Source organism: Mustela lutreola, chromosome 1, assembly GCF_030435805.1.
Source record: "Mustela lutreola isolate mMusLut2 chromosome 1, mMusLut2.pri, whole genome shotgun sequence".
Classification (NCBI taxonomy): Eukaryota; Metazoa; Chordata; class Mammalia; order Carnivora; family Mustelidae; genus Mustela; species Mustela lutreola.
In genome coordinates this window covers 6292499-6310957 of record NC_081290.1, presented here as the reverse complement: position 1 = coordinate 6310957, position 18459 = coordinate 6292499, and the positions used below count along the sequence as shown (strand labels likewise).

Here is an 18459-nt window from a genome sequence, read left to right as displayed (position 1 = left end):
AGACAAAAGGAAGCAAGATAAGCCAAGCCTCTTTCCACCCCCACTCATGCACCACCACACGCTACAGAAGGTGCCCGGAAGAGGGAGGGCGCCCTCAAACCCAAGCCTGTCCACAAGACACAAGGACTCGATAAAAGCAGGCCAGGTCCACAAAACTACTACAAAAATATCAGAAAATGTGAATAAAATCTGCTGATTAAAAAGTGTCCCCGTCTCACTGCACTGACAAACATGAAGTCAGAGAAAACTGTAACGCTACTGGTGCAAACCCGACGAGATATTCCCAAGCCAGCATTTGAGCATGTGAAAAATCAGCCTTGAGTCAGAAATGTCAAACCAAGAAACACACCAAACAAACAGGAAGGAAGGGAGAGTTGGCTGAGGTCAGGAAAGAAAGAGAAGAAAAAGACCATATTGGACCAAAAAAGCAGCCCAGATTACAGGGGACACCAAGGGAGAACAGACTGGAATGAAAACAGAAGAGGAAAACAAGTGAAAAGGCGGAGAGAGGAAGTGAATGAGCGGGGGGTGGGCAGGCACAGGAGCCCGGACATGGCATCGCCGGTGCCCTGAAGAAGAAAAGCCAGGACAGTGAAATGGAACTATTATTTCAAACTATGACCAAAGAAAGTTTCCTAGAAATAAAGGAAGGCCTGAATCTACTATACCTTTTCACACTAGGGAATAGTGACCAAGAATGATCAACTCTGAGACATACCCTAATAAAACCATATTAAGAATTTAAAGATGGAAAAAATCCTAAGGGCCTTCGGGCAAAAAAGAAAGAAAGAAAGAAAGAATTTACAAAGGCAAGAACATCAAGATGGCATCATATTATGCAAAAATAACATACAAAGCAAGGCAATAGCGGAGCAGTATTTTAAAGAAACAAAAGAAAGTGGAAACCAAGGACACTATATCCAGCCAGGATTTTTGAAAGAGTCAAAGCCACAGAAAAACAGTTCTGAATGTGCCAGAACACTGTATGCATGCGCCCCTTCTGAGGAATCTGCAAGAGGAGGTGAGCTTCATCGGACCAGAAGATGACAGGTGAATATGGCAAATCGTGAACAACTGGTGAAAATCTTTTGTTTTCTAGTTTGAAATTTTCCAAAATGAACTCTGGAAAAAAGATGAAAATAAACATAAAAAAAAAAACAAAAACCCAAAACAGAAACCCATATAGGATGCCTGGGTAGCTCAGTAAGTTAAGCACCTGCCTTTGGTTCAGGTCTTAATTCCATGGTCCTCGCATCGAGTCCTGCATCGGCTCCTTGCTCAGTGGGGAGCCACTTCTCCCTTAGCCTGCCATTCCCCCTGCCTGTACTTTCTCTCTCTCTCTCTCTGACAAATAAATAAATAAAATCTTTGAAAAAATAACTGGAGAAAGTGTGCAGAAGGTCTGATGGCTAATGTTACCTATTCAGTTGTAAAACCAAAACTAAAACATGGGTTAGAGTGATGGCACTGAAGAATAATATACAAATATTATGTGTGGGTAAAAAAGAGAACAAATGCAACTTGAAATGGGGAGATAAGAACTAAAAAAAGGGGAAAAGTAGAAGACCACTGGTTGTCAAAAAATACCATTTAAAATGACAGAAAGCAGAGTTCAGTAAGAGGAAAAAGGGTCTGTTTATAGGTGTATTACAATAAGTATTTATGTGAAGGTTACCACTAAAATAAAAATACAAACCTTCTTAAGTGACAAAAATCATTTTTTTATATAGAGCCAGATCAGGGAGGAGCGCCAGAGAGGGATGGCGGGGGACGGAGAATCTCAAGCAGGCTGCATTTGGAACCCATCGGGGAGCTTGGATCTCACAGCCTCCAAGGTGCCCCAACAAAAAAATGTTTTCAAAGAAAAAGGAGAAACATTAAAAAAAAAAAAACGGTAAATAAAATACATAGTAGTTTTATCCCTAGAATATAATGTAAGAAAACTGTGACAGAATATAGACCAAACATAAAAGTCTTATCACTCAACATGATGGGACTTAACTTGCCTATTCAAAGGATTTTGAAATCAGCTTTTAAAAATTTCAAGTCTTTCTCTATACAAAAGGACACTTAAAGGCACTGATTCAAAAAGACTACAAATAAAGTGATGGACAAAGATCTGCCAGGAGAATGAAAACAGTAAGAAAGCACCAGTTAAAATCCTGATACCTACCAGACCAGGTAGTCCTCAAGGCAGAGCATCACATAAGACAACGTGAGAAGCCACAACCCACAATAAAGGTACAACCGACTTTCTGTGCCATTTAACCCAGCACCCCCGTAGAGAAAACATCCGTTACAGGAGATGCAGTAAGGGCTAGAAACAGTGATAGCGAGACCTTAACGGGCTGTTCAGTATGAGACAGGTCACACTGACAGAAAGTAAGTAAGGATATAAAAGATTTAGAAGAAATCCTCACCACGGTAGACTTCAATAAGATCAAACAGGACACGCGGTAATGGAGAACATACCTTCTGCTCAAGCACACATGGAGGGAGCACTGACAAGGACCAGTAATATTCTAGGGCACAAATAAAAGATCAGCAGGTTCCACAGGCGCCTGGGTGGCTCAGCTGGTTGAGCAAGAGACTCTTGGTTTCTGCTCAGGTCATGATCTCAGGGTCCTGAGATCAAGCTCTGCGTCAGGCTCCACACTCTGTGCGGAGTCTGCTTGGGAGTCTCTCTTTCCTTCTCCCTCTGCTTCTGCCCCCACATCCCTGGCACATGCATATTCTCTCTCTCTCTCTCTCTCTTTCTCTAATACATACACCTTAAAAAAGAAAAGAAAAGAAAAGAAAAGAAATATTAGCAGGTTCATAAAAGTAAAAATGTTACAAACATTTTCTGGTCATAAGGTCATAAAACTAGAAAGGAAAAATGAAACCCCAAAGCAAAAACGCCTTTGTACTTAGAAATTCAAAGACCTCCTATTAAATTACTGTTGTGTGCTCAAGAGCATATAAAGGGAAATTAAAGAATTTCCAAACAATAAAGACAATAAGCACAGTGCGCGAGCATCTGAGACACCATAAAGCGGTGAAAAAAGGAGAATTCCTGGTCTTACACACTTGTTTCAATAAAAATGAGAGAATGACAAAAAGGGAACGAAATCTCTAACACAAAAAGAAAAAAAGCAAAACAAAAGATAGCACATGATAGGAAATAATAAAGATACAAACAGAAATTATTGAGGTAGAAAACAGAAAAACAATAAATCAAAGCAATGAATCAGAATCCCAATTTTCTTGGAAAAAACTAAAGACATACAGGCAAGGACCATCAAAATGATGGGAAAAGGAAGATCATATATGACATACTGCTTATTATTTATACAGTAATTTACGACTGTAAGCAGAAAGGTAAACATTTTATTTTAAAGATTTTACTTATTATTTATTTGTCAGAGAGAGTGAGCACAGGCAGACAGAGAGGCAAGCAGAGGCAGAGGGAGAAGCAGGCTCCCCGCCGAGCAAGGAGCCCGATGTGGGACTCGATCCCAGGACGCTGGGATCATGACCTGAGCCGAAGGCAACCGCTTAACCAACTGAGCCACCCAGGCATCCCAGTAAACATTTTTTTAAACCCTGTGAGCAAAAGAGAATTTTCATTGAACAGAACTCCATTTTATTTCACTCACGGTTTCTCCTTTTTGATTACTGAAGTGCCATCTGTCAAAACCACAGTTAGATAAATTCTACTTTAATGTGTTTTGTACTATCATTTTTAGGAAATTAGTAGCAGATAGGAAGACATTCCATGAAGAATTAGAAGAAATGGAATGTTAGTCAAGATTGCTAGGCAATTCAAATGTTCTAAATAGAAGAGATTGCTATGGTGGGGGGGGGAGCTCTCATTTAAACAAGTTTTATCATGTATTTGCTGTATAATATAACTTACACACTAAAATGTTGCATTTGGGGATTCCTCAGGATGATGAAAGACACTTAGAAAATTCAAATTACTGAGAATGTGAATATTATAAAATACAGACAGATCAAAACCACAGAGGAATGAGCAGGACATGGAGACTCACAGCCCAGTGTTGGGAAGCCACGCGTTCACTGATGCTCTCTGCTGGAGACCGAAATTCTGGTATCAAGCAGGAAACAGAACCTACGAGTGAGGTAAGCCGAACTGAAATCGAAAGGTGGAGAAGAGACAAGGGAAGAAAGCAGGAGGTTTGACTTTAGAATAATCTGTTATGAAAAACCAAGCATGGGGGCACTTGGCTGGCTCAGCCAGTTAAGCGTCCGACTCTTGGTTTTGGTTGGGGTCAGTGCGCTCATGTGCGCTGGGACCAGCTCTGTGGGGCTCTGCGCCCAGCGGGGTCTGCTCCAAGATTCTCTTCCTTTGCCTCTTCCTGCACTTGCGTTTTCTCTCTCTCTAAAACTAAAACATAAATCTTAAAAAAAAAATTGTTTATTTTGGATAAGATGGTGAATGTAATAAACTCATTAATTCAGTATCCCCCGATAGGTAGTAGGCCACTGAAGAGTGGCAGACCTTTGCGGGGAAATTGTTTCCTTAGAAAATTAACAGTTCAAAAAAAGAAAAGAAAAATAATCATTTAAAGAAGACAGCATAGGTTTATTTACTTAAAAAAGAGTTTTTAAATAAATTTTTAAATAAACATTGATTTTTAAAGATGTATAGTACTTCTATTAACAAAATCGGTCTTTAAAAAAGTATTTGTAATTCACATTTTTACAAGTTTAGACTGACTGTAACCTCAATTTGGTCAAATCACTCAGGGTTTCTCTACTTTCATGACAGCGAGAGTTGAAACATTATTCCTAGTTTCGAGTAGAAAGCTTATTAAATTACTAAGGATTTCTGGCAAAAGAAAGGGTTCTTTTGGCCACAATAAGATAAAAGTGCTAACATGCTGCATTTTGTCGATTTGGAGATCATCACACATGACTGACATGTGTTTGATCAAGTCTCTGAGCACAGGACGAAACTGAGATCTTGGCCTCTTCAGGTTTGCCCAATACTGACTGTGAACAATTCCCCTGGATTTAAAATTATGAACAGTTTCACATTGAAAAAAGCCTTATATTTCTGACAAGTTAACGGCCAGGTGAAGATTCTACTCTGGTAATGCGATTGCAGTGTTGCAGAAAAAGCCCTAGAAACTACAGACCCCCCAAAAAAGCCTTTTTACCTCAATTGAGACTTTCTGTCTCAACTAATGACTCAAGCCCTGAGGCTGCCGAGCCACCCCACTTTCCGCAGAGGCCCGGGGCTGGGGATTTTACAAAATGGGCCCATACTCTCAAAGAATGAGTGTGAAGGTGTGTTTTCCTTAGAATGTCTAAGGCAGCCCCAGACTGCAACGTACGAAGGCTGGTGCCATCTCAGAAACGCAGTGAGGACGGTCAGTGCCACCTTCACTGCCCGAGTCACTGTTACACGCTCTTTGACCTCACAGGGTCTTGATGTCTGCTCTGTCCATCGCACTCTTTCTCTCCAGAGGTTGTTCCTTGACTATCAGGTCTCAAATCCTAGCTCTGTGATCTACTGGCTTTGTGACTGTGAGGACAGTATTTAAGCTCTTCAGGATGGAGAGAGAGAGCGTGTACTTCATAACCCTAACCCTAACCCCAACCTCGCGTGCAGCCTCACGACACAGCGCGTGCCTCATCCGTACGCACCTGCTGTCACACAGCAGGATAGCGAAGCATGAACAATCCTGTCTTCATGATCTAGGGAGAGAAGCTGTTAAGTTTCAGATGCGTCCACTAACCTCAAAGAGAGTGGGTTAAGCAGCACTGAGTAAACACAGGGATATGACCATCTAATGCAGAAGGAAGCTGTTGAAGACAGACTCCACTAGGACACAGCGCTGTCTTGTAAAGAGGCAGAATGAAAGCACAGGATTTAAAATCAGGAAATGTAATTCTGTCACTGGTTACCTGTGAGAGCAGGGGCAAATCTCTTCTCTCTAAACGTCCATTTCCACCATTACTAAATGAGAATGCAGTTGTTTTCCAAACCTTTTTTAAGCAGAGGAAGCCTTTCTTTAAATCGTCAGAGCCCCAACTACACACCCTCCTCTCTGCCCCAGAGACACCTTTATGGAACGCAGATGCTCTGCTGAACGGTTTGAAAACCGCAGAGAGAACCGTGTAGCTTTATTATCTTACATATTCCAGCCAAGGCATTCAGCAAGCTCAAGGCTTCCGGCTCTAAAAATCAATTACATATAGGCATAGATACAATAAATTAATGTATCGGTTGTGTATGTTCACAATCATTAAATATAATTCAAAGTAAAACAAGAGATACCTTAATATATGGATATTCTTATTTTCACTTATCCTATTAACACCTGCAAAAGAAAATATTTCAAAATCGGTATATTAACATATAACCATTCTTCATTATCTAAAACATACTATTTTTTTAAAGATTTTATTTATTTATTTGACAGAGAGAGAGAAAGAGATCACAAGTAGGCCGAGAGGCAGACAGAGGGAGAGGGGGAAGCAGACTCCCTGCTCAGCAGAGAGCCCGATACAGGGCTCGATCCCAGGACCCTGGGATCATGACCTGAGCTGAAGGCAGAGACTTAACCCACTGAGCCACCCAGGCACCCCTAAAACATATTATTTTTTAAAGTACAATTCGCAAGTTCATTTTCATCACCTAAGATCCTGACAATACCTAACACACACACAAAACCACCACCACCACCACAACCTTTGAGTTCTTTTTCCTTTGAGCTTATCTTATATATGAAAGTTTATTTGAATTGATAACCTACGGCATTTACCCAGGCTATGTTTACACAATGGAACACATGTGAGCATATGCTCCCTAGTGGTCCCGTGCTGGTTTTGGTATTATAGATCTCACACGCATTATCATGACAATGCACCTAGTAAACACCTTGCCCAGAACTTTCCAGACCAGACCTTTCTAAGTATAGTCTGGACTGACTTAAATAGACCACCTCAATATCTTCTCACCATTTAGATTGCTTTTCAGTGCTCGGAGATGCCTTGACCCGGCAACAGCTCTTGGGCTTGGTCAGAAAAGTTGCTGGGCAGAATTCCTATCTGGTGAGTCAGAAACAGGTCTATAAAGTTTAAGCAGTAGAGCTGAGATGACAAACCACCAAGGTTTCCGGCATATCTCAGTGGAGTCTAAGAGCACAGTCGCCATGTTGGAAAAATACTGGATAACATCCCTTGTGCAGAAGTAGGACTAAGGAACAGAAGGAGGTAGGTTCTTGCACAGGGAGGAGGTGGACTTTCTAAGAGCCACAGCACCTTGAACCTGTATGTGGAGAACATCCTTGGGAGGTGTTCAAGTTGAGAGGAGGTGAGCATTTGCTGGGATGACAACTGCCACTGGGTGTCCTCTCAAGGGCAGAGTGTGGCCTAGAAGATCGTTATAATCTTCTCCAACTTGGACACTCTATGCCTTCCTATGGAAAACATTCAGCAGATAGAAGACCGCAGATATGATGACTTCTCACAAGGGATTTTAGTCAACAGCAGAGCCAGATGAGGGCAATCCACCGCTGCCAGCGGTTTCATGTGACTTTATTAAAAAAATAAACTTGGGGCTCTAGATAAATTTGAACATCTGTTCCTTACCACCTCTGCACGTATGCTTACAGTCATCTTAAATTCATTTCATCCTACATCTGTCTCTTCATATTCCCGCCAAATCTGCTTTCTAGGGTGTTGTCAGATAGAGACACCATAAACCCAACCTCCCACATTAAGACATTTCGGTGTCTTAATTCTTCATCTATGCAATCTACATGCACTCAGTCACCATGCTCTGTTGAGTCTATCTCTGCAGGATCTCTGATCCCAGCAAAGACGACTTGAGTGCGGTCCTTAAGTCACGAGGAACGAGAGCTAGTATATGAAATTTAGTTAATTTTACACCTGTAGTCTTTCATCTTTAAATCAGCTCTTGCCAGACCTGCTACAGAATACTTCAGAGGGATCTTTCTAGTGTCAGTTTCTTACAATCTTTAAGAATTTCCTTTCGATCTTGATAAAATCCCAATAGTTCATTTTTGCCCTTGCTTCCCTTGCCTTTGGCGATGTTCCTAGGACGATGTTGCTGCGGCTGAGATCGAAGAGGTTGCTGCCTGTGTTCTCCTCAAGGATTCTGATGGATTCCTTTCGCACATTGAGGTCCTTCATCCATTTTGAGTCTATCTTTGTGTGTGGTGTAAGGAAATGGTCCAATTTCATTTTTCTGCATGTGGCTGTCCAATTTTCCCAGCACCATTTATTGAAGAGGCTGTCTTTTTTCCATTGGACATTCTTTCCTGCTTTGTCGAAGATTAGTTGACCATAGAGTTGAGGGTCTATTTCTGGGCTTTCTATTCTGTTCCATTGATCTATGTGTCTGTTTTTGTGCCAGTACCATGTTGTCTTGATGATGACAGCTTTGTAATAGAGCTTGAAGTCCGGAATTGTGATGCCACCAACTTTGGTTTTCCTTTTCAATATTCCTTTGGCTATTCAAGGTCTTTTCTGATTCGATATAAATTTTAGGATTATTTGTTCCATTTCTTTGAAAAAGATGGATAGTACTTTGATAGGAATTGCATTAAATGTGTAGACTGCTTTAGGTAGCATAGACATTTTCACAATATTTATTCTTCCAATCCAGGAGCATGGAACATTTTTCCATTTCTTTGTGTCTTCCTCAATTTCTTTCATGAGTACTTTATAGTTTTCTGAGTACAGATTCTGTGCCTCTTTGGTTAGGTTTATTCCTAGGTATCTTATGGTTTTGGGTGCAATTAAGGAAACAGTTAACAAAACCAAAAGACAACTGACAGAATGGGAGAAGATATTTGCAAACGACATATCAGATAAAGGGCTAGTGTCCAAAATCTATAAAGAACTTAGCAAACTCAACACCCAAAGAACAAAAAATCCAATCAAGAAATGGGCAGAGGACATGAACAGACATTTCTGCAAAGAAGACATCCAGATGGCCAACAGACACATGAAAAAGTGCTCCATATCACTCAGCATCAAAACCACAATGAGCTCACCTCACACCAGTCAGAATGACTAAAATTAACAAGTCAGGAAATGACAGATGCTGGCGAGGATGCAGAGAAAGGGGAACCCTCCTACACTGTTGGTGGGAATGCAAGCTGGTGCAACCTCTCTGGAAAACAACTTGGAGGTTCCTCAAAATGTTGAAAATAGAACTACCCTATGACCCAGCAATTGCACTACTGGGTATTTACCCTAAAGATACAAATGTAGGGATCCGAAGGGGCACGTGCACCCGAATGTTTATAGCAGCAATGTCCACAATAGCCAAACTACGGAAAGAACCTAGATGTCCATCAACAGATGAATGGATCAAGAAGATGTGGTATATATACACAATGGAATACTATGCAGCCTTCAAAAGAAATGAAATCTTGCCATTTACGACAACATGGATGGAACTAGAGCGTATCATGCTTAGTTAAATAAGTCAAGCAGAGAAAGACAACTATCATATGATCTCCCTGATATGAGGAAGTGGTGATGCAACATGGGGGCTTAAGTGGGTAGGAGAAGAATCAATGAAACAAGATGGGATCGGGAGGGAGACAAACCATAAGTGACTCTTAATCTCACAAAACAAACTGAGGGTTGCTGGGAGGCAGGGGGTTGGGAGAAGGGGGGTGGGGTTATGGACATTGGGGAAGGTATGTGCTTTGGTGAGTGCTGTGAAGTGTGTAAACTGGGCGATTCACAGACCTGTACCCCTGAGGATAAAAATATATTATATGCTTATTAAAAAATAAAAAATTTAAAAATTTAAAAAAAAAAGAATTTCCTTTCAAATCAACCCTTCTATCATATCTTATTCAAATTTGGAAGTCTGAACTAAAGCTGGCACCCAAAGCCCTTTCCCCTGCCACGCACTGTGCCTCCGCTGGAGTCTACCTGCTGGGTCTCTGGCTCTGGCAGGACTCTGCTTTTATGTATGCTCTCCTTTTAGCTCTTCCTCTCCTTCTTAGCAAAAACTTCCAGTCCAGATTTTAGGGCTGTGGGTGAAGAGATTCAATACTATACTGGGGGTGGCGATGAACATTGATCCAGTCCCTAAAATCAGTGTTCGGTAATAAGGGAACAAAAACTGCCTAATGGCTCTGAAAGCAGTAATTTACTATAGAGGACTATGTTTGGAGGATATGCTCTCCTTACTCTTCCCACATCAAAAGTAATAAGCTTCGGGGTGCCTGGGTGGCTCGGTGGGTTAAGCCTCTGCCTTTGGCTCAGGTCATGATCTCAGGGTCCTGGGATCGAGCCCCACTTAGGGCTCTCAGCTGAGCAGGGAGCCTGTTTCCCCCTCTCTCTGCCTACCTGTGATCTCTATCTGTCAAATACATAAATAAAATCTTTAAAAAAAAAAAAATTAAAACTGGGGCACCTGGGTGGCTCGGTGGGTTAAAGGCTCTGCCTTCAGCTCAGGTCATGATCCCAGGGTTCTGGGATTGAGCCCCGCATCGGGCTCTCTCCTCGGGAGCCTGCTTCCCCCTCTCTCTGTCTCTGCCTGCCTCTCTGCCCACTTGTGATCTGTCTGTCAAATAAATAAATTAAAAAAAAAAAAACATTAAAACTACCTATGAATCTTTTAAAAATATAGATAGAATTTTGGAGAGGGACTCAGTGCAGTGAAGAAAAGGCCACAGGCAGTGGTCCACAGAGACGTGAGGCTACTTCGGTCAGGGAAGGTCAGGGAAGGCCTTTCTGAGGAGGTGACATTTGAGCTGAATGTCAGAAAGAAGTCACCCCCACAGAGGACTGGGGAAGCTTCTAAGAGGAAACACCACATGCAAAGGTCTTGAGATGAAAGGGGCTCAGCGTCCGCTGACGGACAGAAAGGAAGCCGCGAGGCTGCCGTGTAGACGAGGTGGGGCGAGAAGCCTGCTTGTGGACAGTCAACTGTGGGTCACGCCCAAAGGAGCACTTGTCCTCACTTTCTCTCCTAAGTTACCCTGAGCAGGTGGTGGTGAAGTTGGCAGCGTGTAGAGCTCACGGTGCCATGAACAGGACGCCGGGGTTTATTCTAATTACAGTGGAAAGCCACTGGAGGATTTTAGTCGGGGCATGTGCTCTTCCAGCAGGCGAGTGACAAACACACCGAGCGGAAGTAGAGGCCAGTTGGGAGGCCACTGGAGTAGCCCAGCAGAAGGACTAGAACCAACTCCAGGGTGGGCCGGTGGTCAAAGGTGGGCTGGTCCTGGGTTTGGGAAAGGGGACTGACCGCAAGTGGGTATGAAGGGTCTTTTTTGAGTGATGGACATTTCCTAAAACTTAACTGGGATAATTGTACCACTCTGTAAATTTACTAAAAAGCACTGGATTTGATATTTAAAATTAGTGAATGCTGTGGCATAAAAATCCTATCTCAAAAAGCAGTTCAGAAAGAGAGCAGATGGGCTACTCATCGTATGTACACTGCGGTTATGCTCTGCAGAGTAAGAGTGGGGATGCTTATTAGCTGCCTGGGTCCTAGAAGTCAGTCAATTAAACCCGAACACTGGTTCCTACACCACGAAAACTCCAAAGTGTGTTAATCTCAAGATGACTAGAGGTTGCTTTCAGCCAGATTTTAACAACCCCACACATGGAAGCACTTCTGTATCGCCTACTTTCCCTAGGTTTGGACCTCAATCCCCAGGTGTCTACAACTGTAATTTAATATACGTAAGTTGGACACCCATTAACGTATTAGCTAAGAACCAAAGTTAAGTCAGCTTTATTCTCTTAACCAGAGCAAACAAGTGATATATTAATTGGAATACAAATGAGAGTCCAAATACTGCTTGAAGTGTTAGTTCTTTCCTATGCACCTAATTTATTTTCACTTCTGACCAAATTCCTTTTTTTAACTCTTTTCCTTGAGATTTACAGGGTTCAGGAAAATATTTGGTAGTCTCCACTGCTATTCCCATCACTGCCCCAGCTGGAGAGCTTTGAGATATCCATCAGTACAGGATGGATTTTAAGTGATGTATAACAATTAACACATAGATTAGTTTCCTGTAGTTGCTGTAACAACCTGCGACAAGCTTGGTGGCTTATCATAATAGCTATTTATTTTCTCACTGTTCTGGAGGCTAGAAGTCCAGAAGAGTCTCGTAGGACTGAAATCAAGGTTGCTGGCAGGGCTGTGCTCTCCCCGGAGGCTGTAGGGAAGCATCGATTCCTTGCCTCTCTGAGCTGCTGTGGGATCCGGGCACCACTCACTGACTCCTGCTCTCATCACCCGGCTCTCTGCCTGTGGTGGAACTGCGTTCTCCTCTTCTGTCTCTACAAATCTCCTCCGTCCCTCTCTTGTGAGGACACTTGGGTTTGCGTTTAAAGCCCACCCAGATAATCCAGGAAAATTTCCCCATTTCAAGATCTTTGACTTCATTATATGTAAAGACCCTTTTTTCCTTATAACGTGTACAGGTTCCAGGGATTAGGACCTGATATTTCTGGGTGGCTCTAACTCAACCTAATGTACCACACGATTGGGGCCATCTGGTTTGGGAGTATGTGGTTCACAGAAACCCGATTTAATAAACTGTGCAGTTTTGGGCGCCTGGGTGGCTCAGTGGGTTAAAGCCTCTGCCTTCAGCTCAGGTCATGATCCCAGGGTCCTGAGATCGAGCCCCACATCAGGCTCTCTGCTCAGCAGGGAGCCTGCTTCCTCCTCTCTGTCTCTCTGCCTGACTCTCTGCCCACTTGTGATCTCTGTCTGTCCAATAAATAAAATCTTAAAAAAAAAAACTGTGCAGTTTTAAAGCACATGACTGCAACACACTAGACAACATCCAGTCTACTTTGCAAAACACAACAGCGAGGACTTCGCACGTGCCAAACAAACTGTCCAGTTCTGCCCTCCACTTACTTGGAGAGGATAAGAATATATCTATGGCAAAACGAACATCTCCCCTACAGCACAAATAGGTAACTGGGAAAGACTGAAAGCAGTAAGTGCGGTAAGAGGAGGGAGGGCCTGTCCCTCCCGCCACTCTGCCGCCCACCCCATGACTTTACACACAGAACAGTCCTGCCCGCTCGTGTGGGCGACGCGCGGAGGGCGCTGCCCCGTCTCTCCTGCATCACCCGCTAAGAGAGAAAGCAAGAAGGGGTTGCCGAGTCATAAAACCTGAGAAATAGCGACAAACCTCATTTTTCTTCCACCTTCCCCTGACCTCAAGGTACACCAAGACGCAGGAACAAATCCTGCCGCAGCCTGCGGGCTGATCTGGGGCCGAGTTCTGTGGAAAGGGCTGGCCTCGAAACGGTGACTTTCTGCCCGATGCCGGTAACGGGGCAGAGCCTAGGGCTTAGTGTCAGGTGCGGGGTGGGGGGGCGCCGGCGGGAAAAGCCTCCCGCAACACGGATCACAGTCGGGTTCGGGACGCCAGGGGGGCCCCTGTCTCCATCCCCGAGTCTTCCGTACCCCACCGCTGTCCGCGGAGGCGGGGCACGAGCAAGGGCCAACAGTAATGCGGGGCGGGCGCCGCGGTCATCACCCCGAAGCGGACCCGTCTGGCGCGGCGCCCCCGCTCCCGGAGCCGCAGCCCGGTGCCCCGAGGTCTTGCGATCCCGAACACAGCAGCCGGCCTTTCCGTTAGACCCAATTCACCGGGCCTCGGCCATGTGCGAAACAAACACAGAGGTCCGGAAGGTTCCAGAAACGAAGATGCGCCGCTGCGGGCCCCCCGGAGCACGACCCGGGCCGCACCCACCCGCCGCGCCGCGCCCGCGCCCGCCCCTGCGACCCGCACCTGGTCCTACGACCCCGGCCGCATCCCCGCGGCGGCCGCACCTGCGTCGACCCGGCGGCGGCGGCGGGGGGCGCTCTGCCGCCCCCGCCTCCGCGCCTCCGCGCCGCCCCTCGCGGATCCGGACTCGGGCTCGGGCCTCCGCCCACTGCACGCGAGCCGCGCGGGCGACCGTTGTCCCCCCCACCCCGGGCGTGCGTGGCGGGGAGTGGGGGGTGCAGGGGGCCGCGCCTCCCGCCCCGGACTCCGCCCCCCGACGCCGTCGCCGGGGCAACCGAGAGCCATTCCCCGCCCCCACGCCTCCCCCCCGCACCCCGCGGGACCGCCTGCCCCGGAGCCCCGACGGCGGGGGCTGCGTGCATCCCGCCCGCCGGCCCTGCCCCGGCCGACCCCGACGCGGGCCTCCGCGTGTCCTCGCCGTCCCTCCGGGCCGCCCCCGTCTCTTCGGCCCCGGCGGGTCTCGGCGTCCGGCTCTGTTCCCGCTCGGCGCGCGCTCCCCCGCGCCCGCGGGCCGTTCCCGCAGCTGCCCCGCAGCGTCCTCAGTTGGCGCCGGCGCACCGCGAGTGCCGCGTCCACGCAGTCCCTCACGGTCGAGCCCACCGGGCCTCCCGCTGCCTCCCCGTCCCCCGGCCTCAGCCTCTGGCCCTTTCTCCGCCCCCGCCCCGCATTTCCCCGGTGACCCCTTCAAGTGGACGAATCCCCGACTTGCAGCTCGCCCGGCCGTGCTGACCCTCTGGACCGGCCCGCAGGGTTCCAGCGTGTTCTCGGGACGCGATCCTCTGGCCCGCGGAGAGCGGTTTCCTCCGCGGTGTTTCCGCTGCTCCTGTCCTGTCTGGTACAGACTGGATGGGATCCAGGGATGACTCGCTGAAACCTCGCGGGGCCGCCCAAAGGAGCGCTCAAGCGCAAGGACTCCGGAAGGCCTGAGTGCGTGGACGCGGCCTGTTGTGGTACGATCGGCAGTCCCAGGACACAGGCACCTCGGGGGTAACTGTGTGTGTCCGAATTGTCTGCAAATATGAATAAACCCTACATTGCTTAATGTAATTGTGGGTTTTAATAAGATAGTATCAAGTGCCACTAAAGATTGCTTTTTATCATAACTGTAATTTAAATTATTTCATTTATTGACCCAGAGAGATTAAGAATGTCTATAAAACTAGTTTTTTTTTTTTTTTTTTAAGATTTTACTTATTCGGGGCATCTGGGTGGCTCAGAGTGTTAAGCCACTGCCTTCAGCTCGGGTCATGATCTCAGGGTCGTGGGATCAAGCCCCACATCAGGCTCTCTGCTCAGTGGGGACCCTGCTTCCCCCTTTCTGCCTGTCTCTGCCTACTTGTGATCTCTCTCTCTCTGTCAAATAAATAAATAAAATCTTAAAAAAAAAAAAGATTTTACTTATTCATTTGACGGGGAGAGAGAGAAAGAGATCACAAGCAGACAGAGAGGCAGGCAGAGAAAGGGGGAAAGCAGGCTCCCTGCTGAGCAGAGAGCCCAATGCGGGGCTTGATCCCAGGACCCTGAGATCATGACCTAAATTGAAGTCAGAGGCTTAATCCACTGAGCCACCCAGGCGCCCTAAAATTAGTATTTGAATAAAGAATGAAGTCATAGGTATTACAGGGAAAGGTAAATCCTTTTAAATTTTGGAGCTAGACAGAAGGCAATTTTTAATTTTTTTTGTTTGTTTGTTTGAATCCTTATTCCATCAAAGCATGAGTGTTCTTGGGGTGCCTGGGTGACTCAGTGGGTTAAGCCTCTGCCTTTGGTTCAGGTCATGATCTCAGGTTCCTGGGATCAAACACGGGGTTGGGCGCTCTGCTCAGCGGGGAGCCTGCTTCCTTTTTGCCTTCTTGTGATCTCTGTCTGTCAAAAAAAAAAAAAAAAAAAAAAAGGCATGAGTGTTCTTATGGCAAAAAAAAAATATTTTGGTTACTAATATACGATTTCCACTGGAGTCTTACGTTTATATTTTTGTGCCAGACCCTAAGAACTAAGAAAGTTCTTTCTCTCTCTCTCTTTTTTTTTTTTTTTTGAAGTCCTTAATTAGCATAACATGTTAATTAGAACTGTATAAAACAGTTTAGGAGTGCCTGGCTGGCTCAGTCAGGGGAGCATGTGACTCTTGATCTCAGGGTCCTGAGTTCAAGCCTCACGTTGGGTGTAGACATTATTAAGGAAAATAAACTTAAAAAAAAAAAAACCCTATTTAAAACCACATATATGTATGAAATTATGTGCACTGAATTTTCTTATACGATTCTCTGCATTTGAAATGTCTTGATGATTTACTTCTCAGTATTTTTTTATACTGAATTAAAAAGAGTTTCTTAGCTTTTAAAAGAGAGAATTTAAAGATGAATGGGTGCAGGTTTCCTTCAACATTCACTCAGACATTTCACATATATTCATAAAGTGCTTATCACATATCGTGTGAAGGTGTTGAAAATATAGCCGTGAACCAGATAAAGTCCCCCTCTTCATGGAGTTTGTATTCTTGTAGAGGAAGAGAAACAGTGCACTAAGGGACAAAGGGACAAGTTCAAATACGTCTGACAATCATAAGTGTTATGGAGATGGTAAAGAAATCAGGGAGTGGGGAGTGCGTCAACACAAAATGACCAAGTCTTTTTAAAAATTATAAAAAGAAAGGAAAAGCATTTTATTGGAGCTCCAGTTAGGACAGCCGCCTGAGATGCACTATCTTCACAAAGAAGAGAGTGCTACAGGAAGAGAATGCTCGGTACGGAGTTATATGTGGATTTTTTTTTCCACATAAAGAGTTGCAAATCATCATGATGAAGGACATTCCAGAAAGTTACAGGCTTTATGTTACGTTTTTAGTATGTGCAAGGCTGTATGACTTTAATCTTACAGGAACCAGGAAGGCTTTTTCCTTTTGCCTATCTTCACGTTTGGAATGCTCCTTTTTGGTTATATTTTTAACAAAACAGATGCACAGTGTGTGGTGTGGGGCAGAAAGAGAGCCCATGCTTGGTGGTTTTGCCAAGTCATTTTCACCTTGGTGATGTTGAAGTATAGATTCCCTGGGAACCCAGGAGCAGGACCTGCAAACATGGAAAGTTGAAAATGTTATTATCTTATCCGAGTGTGCTCTGAAAATGCCTCATTGATAAAGTGACATTGAGCAGAGACATATGGGACTGGAGGGAGGAGCCACATGAGAACTGTGGACGGAGCTTCCCAAGCAGGTGCTTGGTGTATTTGAGAATGAACCAGGAGGCCAGTGAGGCCTGAGCAGAGGGCACCAACAGAAGAAGGTTGGGGTCCTAGTCCCATAGGGACCAAGTCACCAAGAGCTTTTTAGTAAGAATCCATGGGTCCGCGTTAGTTATTTACCTCCCTTCATTGGGTTCCTAATCTGGACCAGACTCTGTGTTGGGCATTGGGGTTGGTGGGGGAGGGTTTATAAAGAAGCTTCCATTTCTGCCTTCAAGGAGCCAGTATCCTTCTTACTGCTGTCCCCCACATGGCTGCTGGCCTTTATGAGGTACAGTAAAGAAGGGTGGGTTGATTCCAGGGTGGCTCAGGAATAAGGAATCCAGATCTGGTCTGAGCTTTGACACTAACTCTATAACCTTAGGCAAGCCATTTAACATTTTAGAGTGTTAGTATTTCCATCTGCCAAATGTTTTGGTAGATGTAGAAATCATTGCAAGACATTTTTCTAACTAAAAAACCAAAGTTTGATTCTATAAAACCAAAGAATTGTATCCTAGTAAAAAGCATTTATTAAAATTGTACCAGAAAAGCACTTCATACATCACTATTGTGATACATATGTAGGGTCACTTAAAATTTAATTCATGATTTGCTTAATTTACGAAAAGGCCTTGTCTCGTGAAACAATCAGTTTTGTAAATAAGTGATAGTTTAAAATACATAGCGTAGATTATATAATTTCTCTTTTACCATTGTGTTTCCTTTATAACTTTGAACTTGAAGATCTTTGTCAAAGATGTTCAAAACTAAATGCAATGCCAGACCGTAGTGACACAAGAGCTTGGATTTTTAGGGTAGATATTTTCCCTTTCTGATTATGCTTTAAGATTTCCTATGATAAGTCTTACCTGACAGGCAGATTTCCCCAGTGTGTGGTACAATGTGGACGCATAGCAGTGACTCAATATACAGTGGAAAGGAAATACATGGCAAATCATCTCCAATAATTTTTGCAAGTTGATAGGGTATACAATATTAAAGGCCATATAGTTAATTTCTGACATTCTTCAGAACATAAGAAATATATTTAATAAGAAAGCTTGAATTCATTCAGCATATTAAACACCCACTCTTTATCAGGAACATCATTGAACAAAACAGACCTAACCCTGTCTGCAAGGAAGGAACGTAACATTCTAGTGGAGAGAGACGGGTCATAAATATTCATGATGGCCTAATTAACATATTAGAAGGGGTTAAATACTGTGGGAGCCAGCAAGAGGGAGTGTGGGATCTGAGAAATTTAAATAGAGGAGGGAAGCCCTACTCCTTCCCAGGAAGACTGTGAGTAGTTTTTTAGGAACATTTCCGAGCAGGGTGGACTGAGAAGATGACCAGTTTCTGACTCGGAGATTTTTTTTTTTTCAAAAATTTTATTTATTTATTTGACAGGCAGAGAGAGAAGGGGAAGCAAGCTCCTTGCTGAGCAGAGAGCCCTGAGCTG

General features: G+C 44.7%; 1 protein-coding gene across 7 annotated transcripts in view; it reads right to left on the bottom strand.

The window, feature by feature from the left end:
* The window catches only part of CCDC158 (coiled-coil domain containing 158), a 93725-nt gene extending 79800 nt beyond the window's left edge, over positions 1 to 13925 (bottom strand). For 3 of the 7 annotated variants that reach the window (XM_059158911.1, XM_059158946.1, XM_059158954.1), the window contains exons 1-4: positions 13776 to 13925; positions 6290 to 6332; positions 5748 to 5850; positions 4035 to 4135 (exon numbers count right to left, since the gene is read on the bottom strand). The gene's annotated coding sequence lies outside the window, so the exon portion shown is untranslated. Of the gene's footprint in view, positions 1 to 3638; positions 3737 to 4034; positions 4136 to 5747; positions 5851 to 6289; positions 6333 to 13169; positions 13721 to 13775 lie in introns of those variants that run through there. The other 4 variants (XM_059158918.1, XM_059158925.1, XM_059158940.1 and 1 more) reach the window with 4 other exon arrangements.
* Between the last annotated feature and the right edge of the window lie 4534 nt (positions 13926 to 18459).